This window comes from Phyllostomus discolor, chromosome 5 (assembly GCF_004126475.2).
Source record: "Phyllostomus discolor isolate MPI-MPIP mPhyDis1 chromosome 5, mPhyDis1.pri.v3, whole genome shotgun sequence".
Lineage (NCBI taxonomy): Eukaryota > Metazoa > Chordata > Mammalia > Chiroptera > Phyllostomidae > Phyllostomus > Phyllostomus discolor.
Window position 1 is genome coordinate 32,276,079 of NC_040907.2, and position 13,424 is coordinate 32,289,502.

General features: G+C 41.2%; 1 protein-coding gene across 1 annotated transcript in view; it reads right to left on the reverse strand.

Moving 5' to 3' along the window:
* LOC114496231 (cytochrome P450 4A6-like) overlaps positions 1–13,424 on the reverse strand; it is a 99,776-nt gene that overhangs the window by 14,516 nt on the left and 71,836 nt on the right.

Consider the following 13,424-nt stretch of genomic DNA (forward strand, 5'->3'; position numbering starts at 1 on the left):
GGAGACAGGGATGAGAGGGCAGAGATGTGGGAGGTTTCAAGAGAGCCTGCTGCAAAGAAAGATCAGTATCAGTGTTGTTGTGGTAACGAGTTCAACGTGACCCAAGAGACAGAATAATTCAAAGTTTCTGAGTGATGGAGTTGGAAAAAACACCATTTTCTTCTTCTCCAGAGGGTCTGGAGGCTGCTCATGACCACCTGAAGGCAGGTGGAAAGGGATCAGCCCGTTTGGCTTTCACAAGTCTGTTCATCCTGTTTCCACCTCTTTGTCTGCCAGCATTCCCTGCTCTATTCAGGAGGCCACAAGGGTGCTCAGGTTCTACCATCAGAGTCAATACACACAAGAAATCAGCCATCTGCTCATGACCTTCTCTACATTGCTGACATCTGAAAAGTCTCTGTTGTGGGAGAATGGGCTCAGGGGTGTATTCTGCTAAACTGGAGGTAAGAGGACAGCGGTTGCTGTGCTCACCTGTTTCCAGGTTGGCCCTGTGTCATCAGGGATGACACCACACAACATGGGAACAGCCTTTGCCCAGAGTTGAGCAGAACAGCCTGGGCTACCTGTAGCTTCACTCACCGCTGGAAGGAGTCCCTGTCCTCGAGGATCTGACAGACCTCTTCCAGACAAAGATGCTGGTGCTCCAGGTACAGGGCCATGAGGTAGAGAAACCAGGAGATGCCACTATCACTTGGTGCTCTGGGTGTGTGAGCTTTGGCTTGGGAAGGAGGAAGAAAGGCCTCAGAGGGGAGTTTTCTAAAAGGTATGTGCTTGAATCTGGCCTTGAGGCAGGGTGAGGTGTGAGTTGCAAAGAAGGGGTTTAAGAAGTACCTCAGCTGGGCCCACCTGATGAGCCTAAATTTTTTCCCCAGAATCACTTTAGCAGCAGCCTAGTGCCCACTTATACTTCTAGGGTTCAAGGTCTTAGGCCATTAGTGAGCTCCAGTGGGCACCTGCCATTGCAGGAGGGCAAGAGAGGAGAATTCTAGACCTGGGACAGGGGTGTTTCTATGTTGCTCTGGAGGTGGACCATCTGTAGACACATCCTTCCTGCTAGTGATGCTTCCCCTCTCCAAAGAAGGCCATGGCCCTGGGAGGTTGGTCATGGGAACCTGCTCACTCCTTCAAAGCTCTGATAAGACTTAGACCTCATTGGCCACCTAAGGTTGGGATGTGGAAACCTTAGCCAGAGTGTTCACCATGTCACCAAATGGGTAGACAGTAAACAGACAGAAGGGAGACTCAAAGAAGGATCCATGTTAGTCACATAGGGACCAACCAGGATGAATGATGGCTCCTGAGATGTCCATAGTCTAATCCCTGCAACGTGTGACTATGTCCTGTTTTACCTGAGTTAGCCATGTAATCACAACTGTCCTCCTAAGGGACAAGGCAATGTGAAGACAGAAGCAGAAAGATATTTGAAGGTGCTGCTGGATTTGTGTAGAGAGAATGGCTTCATGAGCCAAGGGATTTGATAAGGCAGCTCTAGATGCTGGAAAGACAAAGCCTGGGATCCTCTCCTAGAGCCCTGGAGGTAGCATGGCCCTACCAACACCTTGGTTGTGGCCCAATGAAACCCATTTCAGACTTATGACTCCTAAATCCTAGGAGAAGAAATTTGTGGTGTGTTCCATCTCTGAAGCTACAGTAAATTATTACAGCATCTAAACAAAACTAATACAGGGGAAGACAAGAGAACAGAAAGTGAAAAAAAATGGGCAGACAGGCAAAGGACCACAGGGAGGAGTTCAAATACAATGGCAGGTAGGCAGATGGAAAACAGGAATGAGTGAGATAGTCAGGGAATGGCAGCGCATAATAGGGAGACAGGATGGCAGGAAGAGGTTCCCAGAGCTTGTTGTTGTCCCAACAAGGAATAGAGGAGCTTCCTGAGCTGCAGGAGGATTCCAAAATCCACTCCATGAGTCAATGAGTGAGTGAAAGACAGAATGAATGAATGAAGTTTGTCTTCAGTAGAGGAGTTTGTTTCTTGACTGTGAATGCCTGGAGGCAGGGACAGTGTCTTTCCCATCCCCTGGCACAGGACTTGGTTCACAGAGACAGTCTTAAGAAACACATTTATCCTTGAATGAAGTTAATTGAATTGTAAAAGAAAATTAAAATTGAAAAAGTAATAGGAGTAAATGTGAGCTCTGACCTAGGAATTGAGCTGCCTAGTACTCTCCTGCCTTCTAGTGGCAGCCACATGACTTGCAGCCATGTGTGTATGAGGAAGGACTCAGTCCTGGGAGAAACCAAAGGCTAGAGCCAATCAACCTGTGGAAGAACAACTTGTTTAAAGCTTATTCTGTGAAAGTTGATTCACCATTTGAGGAATTCACAGACTTATGGATTCAGAAAAAGCTTGTTTCTAGTCACCAAGTGCAAAGGTTTCAGAATTACTCTTTCACAGGAGGATTTCTGCAGTTTTTGCGGATTTTCCAACAGCAGCCCTTCTGGGGTGTAATTGTCCAGCTCAAGGTGAAACACCTTGATGTGCATGGCTCATGAATAGGACCTGAACAGTCAGGACAGGAAGCGGCTGGAAATCGAAACACATGTACATATCACAGATGCAAAGAGTGGCAGATCAGTGAAGTAGAACATGTGGGACCTGGCCTGTGCTGTGGGAGGAGAAAAGAAACTGCACACCTTTGAATAATATTGATAATTAAGAAAAGGAATCCGACGTTTAATTTTCATGAAGAACTTTAGCTTTGAGAAGTTGTATTCCTGAAGTGAGGAAAACACCAAAGTAACTGACATTTAGAGGAATTACTGACACTGACATGTTGGTGGGAAAATGGAAGGTAGATGATTGAAGAGTTTCTGACTAATGTGTGCCTCTCTGCTTTTGCAGCCTGCCCCACCAAAAGTTTGCATGCATATTAGTATTCCTATAACCATGAAAACTTTTCCAGTTGGCAACTTCTTTATTTGAAGTGGGATTTACATTCCATAGTCCCACTGTCTACATAGTCCAACATTGGCAAAAGTCATAAAAATAAGGACACTCAACTGTGTTTGAGAGAAATCAGTGAGTAAATTGTCTGTGTTGTGCATGAAGTGCCAGCTTTCATTTGTACATATGGACAAATGCCTCCTTCCTAACACAGCAACATACAAGGGCAAAGCTGCTGATAATGCATGTAAAAGTAGGAAGTGACAGATGTCTGAGTATCCGTAATGCCTCACCTTGATCCTCCTGAGAAGAGCAGGAAAGCATGGCTGAGTAGATCAGAATCTTGTGCAAAACGGGAAGGGTCAAACACCTGTAGAGAGAGGGCCACGGTAAGGACAGGTAGGGGCAAGCTCCTCCTTCCAATCTATGAGGAAACAAGACTCCTGGGGCTAGAAAGAGGAGGAGGTGTTGGCCTAGAGAACTCAGCCCATCCTACCCCCTCCACAGCCATCCTGCCTCTGGGTTGGGCCACACCTTCTGATTGTGGTGAAGACAATAAGAAGAAAGTGAGATTTGATTCTTGTAGGGCAGGAAGAAGTGAGAAGACTGATCATACATGTGGCAGAATGGGCAGGAGAGTACTCAAAAGGCTTGTGAGCCACAATGAATATCAGAGTGGAATGATCCTTGCACTAGAGGAGGGTGTTCATGGTAAAGAACATGTGCACACATTAGGAGTAGATAAACATGTCTCAGGACTGAGAAACAGAAGGAATTGAAGACTTACTTTTGGGAGCAACTCAAGATAAAACTCACATTTATCAGGTGCCCTCCATGGGCCCTTGGGGATTATGCATTAACTCATTGAACCCGTACAACATCCCTCCAAGAAGGGCACTCATGTTCCCATTGTTCAGATGAGGCATCTGAGCTTCAGAGAGGCTGAGCACATTGCCTATGATCACACAGCTAGGATGTGGCTGGGTTGGGATTCAGAACACAGGTGAACCATGAGGTAGCCTCCAGCTATGGCAGGACATCAGATCTGGTCATTAGCTGCTATCTGCCATCAATGTGAGGGCTCCTGGGAGACTGGACCATCTGACTCATGGCAGTGAGTTTACTGATCTTCCTTTTTTGCCTAGACCCCAGAGGAAAGTAACTGCATGTATTCCCACCTGTCTAATCATCTCTGCAAACCTCACACCTCACAGAAGTAGAATTTTAGAGTGATGTTCTGCAGTCCTCATCTAAGTGCAACATCTCCTTCTGAAGATTCAATGGACTGAGTCATTATTTTATTAACTGGCATGTATAGAGTTATTTGCACTTGTCATAAAGTTGTTACACACACATTATATGAAATATGGGGGATAGTTAAATAGATGGGACAATGCCAACAGAGTTGCCCTAGAGTCTTGTAATCTGGAGCTGGGATTGGAGGGTGGAGTAGTGGCTTTGATGGAGTCTCACAGGTCAGACAGAATGAGAAATGGGAGAACCTGACTTAGTCACTTTCCTATTCCCCACCCCAGTCCTATGGTTGAACTGTTGAATTTGGCTCAGGACCTGTGTATTTCCTTAGTTGTTTTTTTTTCTCATAGTGACCCAGTTCCCTTTCTGCTCAGCAGTTATCCTTAGCAACCTGTACACCCAAACTTTCTGACCTTTTGTCTTTGAATGTTAACTTTTTTCTGAAAAGCCCTTACATGCCTGTTTCATCTGGATAAATCCTGGGTGCTCTTCAATGCTCAGCTTAGGTGTACTTGATTCTGGAAAGCCTTCCCTGATCTCTCCCATGTTGCTTAGGTGTCTTTCTTCTTGTTCCTCCACCTCCTCTTCTTAATACCAGTTGCCCAAAAGTTGCCTATCTGTAATCTTGGCTTATTACAATGTCTTCATTAGTCCTTGCACAACCTCTTTCCGCCTCTCCTTCCTCCTTCCTCTCCCTCTCTCTGTCACTCTGTCACACACACACACACACACACACACACAACCCAACCCAACCCAACCCAGCCCAACCCAACCCAACCCAAGAAGTAATATCGACAAAAATTACATTTAAGTATCCATTTCCTTTTTTCACCTCCAGTAAACACCACCTTAAATTTTTTTTTATTTTAATCATTGTTCATATACAGTTTTCTTCTTTTTACTCCCAATCCAGTCCCCCCATCCCACCCTCCCCACTTTCCTCCCATTACCACCCTCCCCTTAACTTATGACCATGTGTCCTTTAAGTTTGTTCCTGTGACCTCTTCCCACTGTCCCCTTAAATTCCCTCTTATCTCCCCTCCGGTCACCGTCAGCCTGTCCTCTATTTCAGTGACTTTGGTCATATTTCGCTTCTTTGTTTGTTTTGTTTAGGTTCCTGTTAAAGCTGAGATCATATGGTATTTGTCTTTTACTGCCTCGCTTATTTCTCTTAGCATAATGCTTTCCAGTTCCATCCATGCTGTCACAAAGGGTAGGAACTCCGTCTTTCTTCCTGCTGCATAGAATTCCATTGTGTAAACGTACCATAGTTTTTTGATCCATTCATTTACTGATGGGCACCTAGGTTGCTTCCAACACTTGGCTATTGTAAATTGTGCTGCTGTGAACACTGGGGTGCATAGGTTCTTCTAGATTGGTGTTTTAGTATTCTTAGGATAGAGTCCCAGCACTGGAATTGCTGGGTCAAGAGGTAGATGCATTTTTAATTTCCTGAGACAATTCCATACTGTTTTCCATAGTGGTTGTTCCAATCTGCAATCCCACTAGCAGTGCACTAGGGTCCCCTTTTCTCCACAACCTCTCCAAAACTTGTTTGTTGCTTTGTTTATGATGGCCATTCTGACTGGTGTGAAGTGGTATCTCATTGTGGTTTTAATTTGCATCTCTCTGATAGGTAGCACCACTGAGCATCTTTTCATGTGTCTCTGGATCCTCTGTATGTCCTCCTTGGAGAAGTGTCTGTTGAATTCCTTTGCCCATTTTTAAAATTGGGTTGCTTGTCTTCTTAGAGTGGGGTCGTGTAATTTCTTTATATATTTTGGAGATTAAACCCTTGTCTGAGGTATCATTGGCAAATATGTTTTCCCATACAGTTGGTTCTCTTTTTATTTTAATACTGTGTTCTTTAGCTGTGCAGAAGCTTTTTATTTTGATGAGATCCCATTTGTTTGTTCTTTCCTTTATGTCCTTTGCTCTAGGGGCCATATCAGTAAAAATGTTGCTGCGTGAAATATCTGAGATTTTCCTGCCTATGTTCTTCTCTAGGATGTTAATGGTGTCACAGCTTATACTTAAATCTTTTATCCACCTTGAATTTATTTTTGTGTATGGTGTAAGTTGGTGCTCGAGTGTCATTTTTTTGCATGTAGCTGTCCAGTTCTCCCAACACCATTTTTTGAAAAGGCTATTTTTACTCCATTTTATGTTGCTGCCCCCTTTGTTGAATATTAATTGACCAGAGAGACGTGGGTTTATTTCTGGACTCTCTGTTCTGTTCCACTGGTGCATGTGCCTGTTTTTATGCCAGTACCAGGCTGTTTTGATAACAGTGCCCCTGTAATACAGTTTGGTATCAGGTATTGTGATCCCTCCTACTTTGCTCTTCTTTCTCAAAATTGCAGCAGCTATTCGGGGTTGTTTATGGCTCCATGTAAATTTTGAAATGTTTGTCCTATGTCTGTGAAATATGCCATTTGTGCTTTAATAGGTATTGGATTTAATCTGTAAATTGCTTTGGGTAGTATGGACATTTTGATGATGTTAATTCTTCCAATCCATGAACACAGTATATGTTTTCATTTGTTTGTGTCTTCCTTGATCTCTTTCTTCAGTGTTGTGTAGTTTTCTGCATACAGGTCTTTTACCTCCTAGGTTAGGTTTATTCCTAGGTGTTTTATTTTTCTTTTTCTATATCGAATGGGGTTGTTTTCAGCATCTCTGCTTCTGCTGTTTCATTGTTGGTGTGCAGAAATACCTTTGATTTCTGGATATTGGCTTTTTTATTTTATTTTATTTTATTTTTTATTTTTTATTTTTTTATTTCAATCATTGTTCAAGTACAGTTTTCTCCCCCCTACTCCCTTTCCAGCCCCTCCACCCAACCCTCCCCCCTTCCCCCCATTACCCTCCACCCTTAGTTTTTGTCCATGTGTCCTCCAAATTTGTTCCTGTAATCCCTACCCATTCCCCCCTGAAATTCCCTCTTCTCTCCCCTCTGGCCACTGTCAGACTATCCCCTATTTCAGTGTCTTTGGTTATATTTTGCTAGTTTTTTGTTTTGTTTTGTTTTGTTGTTTAGATTCCTGTTAAAGGTGATATCATGTGGTATTTGTCTTTCACTGCCTGGCTTGTTTCACTTAGCATAATGCTTTCCAGCTCCATCCATGCTGTTGCAAAGGGTATGAGCTCCTTATTTCTTTCTGCTGTATAGAATTCCATTGTGTAAATGTACCATAGTTTTTTGATCCATTCATTTACTGATGGGCATCTAGGTTGCTTCCAGCACCTAGCTATTGTAAATTGTGCTGCTATGAACATCGGGGTGCAAAGGTTCTTTTGTATTGGTGTTTTAGTGTTCTTAGGATAGAGTCCCAGCAATGGAATTGCTGGGTCAAAAGGCAGATCCATTTTTAGTTTTCTGAGGAAGTTCCAAACTGCTTTCCATAATGGTTGTACCAGTCTGCAGTCCCACCAACAGTGCACTAGGGACCCCGTTTCTCCACATCCTCTCCAACACTTGTTGTTTGTTGCTTTGTTTATGATGGCCATTCTGACTGGTGTGAAGTGGTATCTCATTGTGGTTTTAATCTGCATCTCTCTGATGGCTAGCGATATTGAACATCGCTTCATGTGTCTTTGGATTTTCTGTATGTCCTCCTTGGAGAATTGTCTGTTCAAGTCCTTTGCCCATTTTTTAATTGGGTTACTTGTCTTCTTAGAGTGGAGTCGTGTAAGTTCTTTATATATTTTGGAGATTAAACCCTTGTCTGAGGTATCATTAGCAAATATGTTTTCCCATACAGTTGGTTCTCTTTTTATTTTGATACTGTTTTCCTTAGCTGTGCAAAAGCTTTTAATTTTGATGAGGTCCCATTTGTTTATTCTTTCCTTTATGTCCCTTGCTCTAGGAGACAAGTCAGTAAAAAAGTTTCTGCGTGAAATATCTGAGATTTTCCTACCTACTTTCTCTTCTAGGACTTTAATGGTGTCACGCTTTATATTTAAGTCTTTTATCCACCTTGAATCTATTTTTGTATAAGGTGTAAGTTGGTGCTTGAGTTTCATTTTTTTGCACGTAGCTGTCCAGTGCTCCCAACACCATTTGTTGAAGAGGCTATTTTTATTCCATTTTATGTTGCTGCTTCCTTTGTCAAATATTAATTGACCATAGAGGCTTGGGTTTATTTCTGGGCTCTCTGTTCTGTTCCATTGGTCCATGTGCCTGTTTTTATGCCAGTACCAGGCTGTTTTGATTACAGTGGCCTTGTAGTATAGTTTAATGTCAGGTATTGTGATTCCTCCTACTTTACTCTTCTTTCTCAAAATTGCAGCAGCTATTCGGGGTCGTTTATGGTTCCATATAAATTGTTGAAGTGTTTGTTCTATGTCTGTGAAATATGCCATTGGTACTTTAATCGGTATTGCATTGAATGTGTAGATTGCTTTTGGTAGTATGGACATTTTAATGATATTAATTCTTCCAATCCATGAACACGGTATATGTTTCCATTTGTTTGTGTCCTCCTTGATTTCTCTCCTCAGTGTTATGTAGTTTTCTGAATACAGGTCTTTTACCTCTTTGGTTAGGTTTATTCCTAGGTATTTTATTTTCCTTTTTGCTATTTCAAATGGGATTTTTTTCTTGATTTCTGCTTCTGCTGTTTCCTTGTTGGTGTACAGAAATGCCTTTGATTTCTGGATATTGACTTTGTATCCCACTGTTTTACCAAATTCATTTATTAGGTCAAGCAGTTTTTTGGTGGAGTCTATAGGATTTTCTATGTACACTATCATGTCATCTGCAAACAGTGACAGTTTTGTTTCCTCCTTTCCGATTTGGATTCCTTTTATTTCTTTTTCTTGTCTGATTGCTGTGGCTAGAACCTCCAGTACTATATTGAATAGAAGTGGTGAAAGTGGACATCCTTGTCTTGTTCCTGTTCTTAGTGGAAAAGATTTTAATTTTTGCCCATTGAGTATAATGTTGGCTGTAGGTTTCTCATATATGGCCTTTATTATGTTGAGGAATGCTCCCTCTATTCCCACTTTACTGAGTGTTTTTATCATAAATGGGTGCTGTACCTTATCAAATGCTTTTTCTGCATCTATCGATATGATCATGTGGTTTTTGTCTTTGCTTTTGTTTATGTGATGTATTACATTTACTGATTTGCGTATATTGTACCATCCTTGCATACCTGGAATGAATCCAACTTGGTCATGGTGTATGATCTTCTTAATGTACTGTTGGATGCGGTTTGCCAGTATCTTGTTGAGGATTTTAGCGTCAATGTTCATCAGCGATATTGGCCTGTAGTTTTCTTTCTTTGTTGTGTCTTTATCTGGTTTTGGGATTAAGATGATGTTGGCCTCATAAAAAGAGTTTGGTAGTCTTCCGTCTTTTTGGATTTTTTGAAATAGTCTGTGAAGGATAGGTGTTAGTTCTTCCTTAAATGCTTTGTAGAATTCTCTTGTGAAACCATCTGGTCCAGGGCTTTTGTGTGTTGGGAGTTTTTGGATTACTGCTTCGATTTCTTTTGCTGTTATTGGTCTGTTGAGGCTTTCTGCTTCCATTTTATTGAGTTTTGGAAGGTTATATTTTTCTAGAAATTTGTCCATTTCATCTAGGTTTTCAAATTTCTTGGCATACAGCTCTTTGTAGTAATTTGTTACAATCTTTTGTATTTCTGTGGTATCTGTTGTAATCTCTCCTCTTTCATTTCTGATTGTGTTTATTTGGGTTTTCTCTCTTTTTTTCTTGATGAGTCTGCTTAAAGGCTTGTCGATTTTGTTTATCTTTTCAAAGAACCAACTCTTGGATTCATTGATCTTTAGAATTGTGCTTTTAGTCTCTATGTCATTTAATTCTGCTCTGATCTTGGTTATTTCCTTCCTTCTGCTTGCTCTGGGCTGTCTTTGTTGTTGTTCCTCGAGTTCTTGTAGACGTAGGGTTAGGTTGTTTGTTTGAAATGTTTCTAACTTTTTTAGGTGGGCCTGTATCGCTATGATCTTCCCTCTCAGGACTGCCTTGGCTGTGTCCCATAAGTTTTGGGTTGTTGTGAGTTCGTTTTCATTTGTTTCCAAAAACCGTTTGATTTCTTCCCTAATATCATTCTTGACCCATTCATTGTTTAATAGCATGCTGTTTAATCTCCATGAATTTGAGTGTTTTGGGTTTTTTTTCTTTGTGGTTGGTTTCTAGTTTCAGTCCCTTGTGATCCGAGAAATTGCTTGGTATGATTTCAATTTTTTTGAAATTGTTGAGGCTTGTTTTGTGTCCTATCATGTGGTCAATCTTTGAAAATGTTCCATGTACATTTGAAAAAAATGTGTATTTAGCTTCTTTGGGATGGAGGGTTCTGTAAATATCAGTAAAGCCCAGCTCGTCTAGGGTATTGTTCAATGCCACAACATCTTTGTTGATGTTTTGTTTGGAAGATCTGTCCATTTTTGATAGAGGGGTGTTAAAATCCCCCACAATAATTGTGTTGCTGTCCATATCTTTCTTGAAGTCCTCTAAGATTTTCTTTATGTATTTAGGTGCTCCTATGTTGGGTGCATATATATTTACTATGTTTATGTCTTCTTGGTGAATTCTTCCCTTGAGTATTATGAAATGACCTTCTGGGCCTCTCTTTATGGATCTTTTTTGGAAGTCTATTTTGTCAGATATGAGTATTGCTACCCCGGCTTTTTTCTCCTGACCATTTGCTTGGAAAATTTGTTTCCAGCCCTTCACTTTCAACCTGTGCAGATCTTTTATCCTGAGGTGGGTCTCTTGTAGACAGCATATGTGTGGGTCATGTTTTCTTATCCAATCAGCTATTCTATGTCTTTTGATTGGAGCGTTTAGTCCATTTACGTTTAAGGTTATTATTGATAGGTACTTATTCATTGCCTTTTATGTACGTGTGATCCTCTCTCACTCTCTCTTTTCCTTTCTTTCCTTAGAGCAGTCCCTTCAGCATCTCTTGCAGAGTTGGTTTAGTGGAGGTGTATTCTTTTAGACTTCTTTTGTCTGAGAAGCTTCTTATTTGGCCTTCTATCTTAATTGAGAGCCTTGCTGGGTAAAGTAGTCGTGGTTGCAGGCCTCTGGTTCTCATTACTTGGATTATTTCTTGCCATTCTCTTCTGGCTTGGAGTGTTTCCATTGAGAAGTCAGCTGTTAGCCTTATTGGGGCCCCCTTGTATGTTACTTCCTTCTTCTCCCTTGCTGCCTTTAAGATTCTCTCTTTGTCTTGAAATTTTTCCATTTTAATTATGATGTGTCTTGAGGTGGGCCTCCTTGGGTTCCTCTTGATTGGGACTCTCTGTGTTTCCTGTATTTGTGTGACTTTTTGTCTCATCAAATTAGGGAAGTTTTCCATCATCACTTGTTCAACTAGGTTTTCTATCCCTTGTTCTTCTTCTTCTCCTTCTGGTATCCCTATTTTACGGATATTATTACATTTCATATTGTCTTGCATTTCTCTTAATCCCTCTTCATTCTTTCTGAGCCTCTTTTCCCTTTCTTGCTCTTTCTGGGTGTTTTCTTCTATTTTGTCCTCTAGCTCGCTGATCCGATCTTCTGCTTCATCAATCCTGCTTTTCATTCCTTCAACTGTGTTCTTCATTTCAGAGATTGTATTCTTCATTTCCTCTTGGCTCTTGTTGAGAGTTTCTATTTCCTTTTTTATGCTGATGTAGTTTTCATTGAGTTCATTGTAGCTTCCCTGTAGTTTCTCGTAGCTAATTGTGAGCTCATTGTGAGCTCATTGAGCTTCCTGACAATCACTGCTTTGAATTCAATATCTGATAGTTGAATTGCCTCTGTTTCATTTAGCATTGTTTTTGAGGCTTCCTCCTTTCCTTTCATTTGGGGAGTATTTCTTTGTCTTCCCATTGTTTGTGAGACTCTTCTTGTTCACCTCAGCTTCTTATATTGATCTGTTCTGGCTCCCTCGGTTTATGATGTGAACTTCTTTAGTAGAATAGCAGTGAGTTTCAGTGGTACTGTTTCCTTGAGCCCCCTAGCTCGCTGGTCTTGGGCTGTTGTTTAAGTTGGCTTTGTGTTTGCCTTTGGGTTCTGATTGTTGTTAATCTTTCTTTGATGGTTCCTTCCCGCCAGCTGGTTAAATGTGGGTCACTCTGTCCACCACCTTCTATATATTGTTGTGCTGGTGAGGGCAGGTTGTGTTGAAGCTGGTTCTTCTGTGTGTACAAGGTTTAAAGAAATCTTGTTCAGTTGTTTGTATTGGGTACTGTCTCTACTGTTTAGTTGTATTTCCAGATAAGCCCTGGATTGAGGTTTGTGTGGTTACTACTCCCTCCTTCACCTTCTTCTGCTGTTATCTCTTAGTGGTTCCTTAGTTGTTGGGTTTCCTCTTCCAGTGGGTATCCTGGTGTTCACCTCCTCCACCTATTCTTTTTTGTCATCAGATGGAGGGGAGGGCAAAATGGTTTAAGACAGCAACCTAGAATTCTATGCTATTTACAGTAGTAGCAAGTAGGGAAGATATAGGAGATCCTTTCACTATGTATAGTGTTAACCGTGATCTTCCACCCAGCTAGTTGATTTTTAGAAAGGATGGAAAGAAGATAAGACTCTTGTTGGGGGAGGAAGGATTGTGAGTTGGATCTATAAAGCAGAGAGGTTGTGGGCGGTCAGATTCTGGGGTAAGGTGAGAGTAAGGGGTAGTAAATAGGTGTAGTGTGTGAGAGAATAGAGTTAACCACTACAGTAATAGAGTTCAGGAAACTTTGAAATGGGCTACGATCTGGGGGGGGGGGGGTGTTGTGAAGTAATTACACTTGCATGGAACAGCAGTTATTTACAATAATATTATGGCAACATTCATATGGCAGAGTCTATGAAATCTAGGTAATAAGGATATGGAGTACCGAACATTGAGTAGTATGCTTATAGGACACAGGTGAGTTAATGGACAGTAGATTAGTAATACGGTATAGAAAGGGATATCAGGGGAAAGCTGTCAGGTCATACAATAAAACCAGCCTAGCAAAGCAGGCTATACAAAAATAAGAGGGATATAAAAATATTGTTTAAAAAAAAAAAAGGATGTAGGAACACTGGAAAAATAATAATAATACAAATTTGCAATAACTTGCAGGTTCTCTGTAATAGCAGAGTGACATTTATCTCACTGTCCCAGCTGTTGTGATGCCCCTTCTTTGGGTTCAACTTTGGTCTTTTCACCGTTCCAGGATTTTGTCTCACTTGTAGGTATTTAGGAAAAAATTTAAAAAAGAAAAAAAATAGAAAAGGCAGACGAAGGCAGGAAGAAGAGATAAAATTGGAGGACAG